The sequence below is a fragment of the Urocampus carinirostris genome, chromosome 8, assembly GCF_059441175.1.
Source record: "Urocampus carinirostris isolate Australia breed hairy pipefish chromosome 8, RoL_Ucar_1.0, whole genome shotgun sequence".
NCBI classification, from domain to species: domain Eukaryota; kingdom Metazoa; phylum Chordata; class Actinopteri; order Syngnathiformes; family Syngnathidae; genus Urocampus; species Urocampus carinirostris.
Window position 1 is genome coordinate 13,171,750 of NC_142356.1, and position 3,810 is coordinate 13,175,559.

At 38.5% G+C, this 3,810-nt stretch overlaps 1 pseudogene; it reads right to left on the minus strand.

The window, feature by feature from the left end:
- Positions 1-2,597: 2,597 nt before the first annotated feature.
- Positions 2,598-2,832, minus strand: LOC148360746 (U2 spliceosomal RNA; annotated as a pseudogene).
- Between the last annotated feature and the right edge of the window lie 978 nt (positions 2,833-3,810).

Here is a 3,810-nt window from a genome sequence, read left to right on the forward strand (position 1 = left end):
GTGACGCCCTTAATCACAAAGAGTCTCAAAGGGCTGCACAGACCACGGATTATTGCAAACTACAGACTATTATGACACCATCCCCTGATCTAAAATCTACAATAGATAAAGGAAAAATTTTAAAACATTTCAAGTCATGTTTATTTGTGACACCCTTAATCACAAAGAGTCTCAAAGGGCTGCACAGACCACAGATTATTGCAAACCACAGACTATTATGACACCATCCCCTGATCTAAAACCTACATTAGATGAAGGAAAAAATCAAAAACATTTCAAGTCATGTTTATTTGTGACGCCCTTAATCACAAGGCGTTTCAAAGGGCTGCACAGACCACAGATTATTGCAAACCACCGACTATTATGACACCATCCCCCTGATCTAAAACCTACATGAGGGCAAGGAAAAATTCAAAAACATTTCAAGTCATGTTTATTTGTGACGCCCTTAATCACAAAGAGTCTCAAAGGGCTGCACAGACCACGGATTATTGCAAACTACAGACTATTATGACACCATCCCCTGATCTAAAACTTACATGAGGGCAAGGAAAAACTCAAAAACCTCAGTCAAGTCATGTGTATTTGTGACGCCCTTAATCACAAAGAGTCTCAAAGGGCTGCACAGACCACGGATTATTGCAAACTACAGACTACTATGACACCATCCCCTGATCTAAAACCTACATGAGGGCAAGGAAAAACTCAAAAACCTCAACATGAGGTAAATGAAGAAACCTTGAGAAGGGACCACACATGATAATTATATATGTACTTTCCTACTCTAACTATCAAGTACATTTGTATTTTCTGTTACCCAAGATCTGCTTCCAAGTATTTGGCAGGAGTTGGATTCCCGAATTGACGTATTCCGTGTATTAGGCAATACCGTTCATTTAATCCACATACTTTGGAATTTCTCATTCATATTTGGAGGGATAAATATTATGATCTTCAGCATTATGTTTTTTTAAATTTAATTTGCCTTAATTATGTACTTTCTGTGATATTTATATCCAAAAAATATCAATTTTTGAATCACCATGTATAATATAATATACTATGATACAATATAATATAATGTTATGTAATGTAATATAATATAATATAATATGATTAGATAGATAGATAGATAGATAGATAGATAGATAGATAGATAGATAGATAGATAGATAGATGGATGAGAGGGGGGGAAAAAGGGTAATGGAAGATAGATAGATAGATAGATAGATAGATAGATAGATAGATAGATAGATAGATGGATGAGAGAGGGGAAAAAAGGGTAGTGGAAGATAGATAGATAGATAGATAGATAGATAGATGGATGGATGAGAGAGGGGAAAAAAGGGTAGTGGAAGATAGATAGATAGATAGATAGATAGATAGATAGATAGATAGATAGATAGATAGATAGATGAGAGAGGGGGGAAAAGGGTAATGGAGAAAGACAGATAGATAGATAGATAGATAGATAGATAGATAGATAGATAGATAGATAGATAATTAGATAGATAGATACTTTATTCATCCCCATAGGGAAATTCACACTTCCAGCAGTATCATTGTGTTAAAAATTAAAATAATAAAATAAAAGATAGCATGTTCAATATAATATAATATAGTCCGAACCAGAACATATGATAGACCCAAACGCGTAACGTTTCACACAAAAGTTTATTGAGATATCGGGTAAACAAGCGCCAGCGATCCGGTGCTCGCGGGAAAGGAGGAGCAAGCAGCTCACGAGATCGGAGCGTGATCGGTGGTCAAAAACGGGTCGTTAGCCGGAGCGGGAGATCAGCGCGTGGTCAATTGGAAAAACGGGTTGATAGGCAGAGAAAACGGAAAATCCGGAACAGACGAGTAGGATACGGACGAAGACGGGACCGACGGGGGCCAAAGTGCTTGCCTTGCGTATGCGTAGGTTTGCTGACGGACTGACAAGGGGTGACTGGAGTAGTGGGTATAATATAATATAATAATGGAACATGCATCTATACCTACTTTGTTTAATATGGCTTTGAATTAATCATTTTTATATAGTTTGATTCGTTTGACTTCTAACCTTTTACTGTACCATATTTCACTTTTAATTTGATATTTTGTTTTTGCTCTGCAGTTTTATTTTTATTTTTTGATTATTTCTGTGTTTTATCAGGTAGGCTGTGGTTCAATGGCTGAAAATCCTTTCCTGATGCCTTCTGCTCCCGTCCATATCAAGGTAGATGTAAGGTTTATTGTTCTATATTCTTTATCAATTATCAATTATCCATTATCGGTCAAATCATAATACGCTACAAAGCCAAGGGGCCGAGACACTTGCTCTCAGCCAAGAGGCCGAGTCAAGGTCCTTGCCACAGAGCCAAGCAGCTATCATTGCGAATGAAACTAAATGTCCTTCATTGAAGCACACAGTCCAAAAATCACAGCTGGGGTTTTTGGGGTTTTTAAGGGTTATTGATCTATCTTCGTTATTCATTATCCATTATCCGTTATCGGTCAGTTCATAATACGCTACAAAGCCTAGGAGCCGGAACACTTACTCTCAGCCAAAAGGCCAAGCTAAGGTCCTAGCCCTAAAACCTTGCTGCGATCATTGCGAATGCACCGTTCCCGGAGGTACTGCAATACCGGGCCGATGCGTGGAGTGGACAGAGCAAGCTCATATTCCATCTCCGAAATGCAAAAATCAAAGATAGTGGGGGGGTTTTTAAGGGTTATTGATCTATCTTCGTTATTCATTATCCATTATCCGTTATTGGTCAGTTCATAATACGCTACAAAGCCTAGGAGCCGGGACACTTACTCTCAGCCAAAAGGCCAAGCTAAGGTCCTAGCCCTAACACCGGATAGCCACTAAGCGTTCAGCTAAATAAATATTAGTTCATCTTAGAACCACAATCGGCATCATGAATGGAAAATGATACCCGTAATTAAAGTATGATGCAGACTTGTAAAGTCCGGGTCCCGTTGAAAGTAATTCAAGGAAACAAAATGTATATTTCCAAAGTTAAGGGTGGGAAAAATATATATCCACTATTGTCGGCTGCGACAACAGACAGATCTACCGGTAACTCAGCTTTACCCTACTTCCCATCAGCCCGCGTTTGCTCCGCCCCTTCTTTTTGATTCGCTCGTAGAACACATAACAGAATGAATATCTAAAATAAATACATTACAAAAATATACAGTTGCAAATACATATGATACATGGTTAAACATATTTACGAAGAAAGACGGTACAGCATCCCGTAATTGTGAAATTCACGGTGGATCGTCTTCAACTTCCTCCTTATATCTATCGCCATCAAGGGCGTCTTCCTCATTATCGGAACGTACCTTTTCGTTACAGACAATGTACGCATCAATTTAGAGGTTGCAGTCTTTCTTTGCGCACATATTCTACTGGTCTTAATCTTAGCTTTTATACTCCAGCGCCGCCGGTGGCCGTTAGAAAAATTACATAAATTGGCCGCTTCAGTGAATAAGCCGCAGGGCTGAACATTCGGGAAAAAAGTAGCGGCTTATAGTCCGGAATTTACAGTAGTTTCTTTTGTCTTTTATTAGCATATTTGGTATTGGAGTAATCGAAAAGTAATTGAAAGTAATCCAGTTAAAGTAACCCTACCCAACCCTGTTCCTGTTTTGCCTATTTATCCTGATAGTCTTTCATCTTCTTTCCCTTCAAAGTTCCATGTTTTACTCTCGAGTGCCGTGTCTAATCTCGTTTCGGACGGTGTTTCACAACGTCGGTATCAATGACAAAAAAAACTTTTTTTTCCATTTAATTTAATTTCATTCTATTCGGAC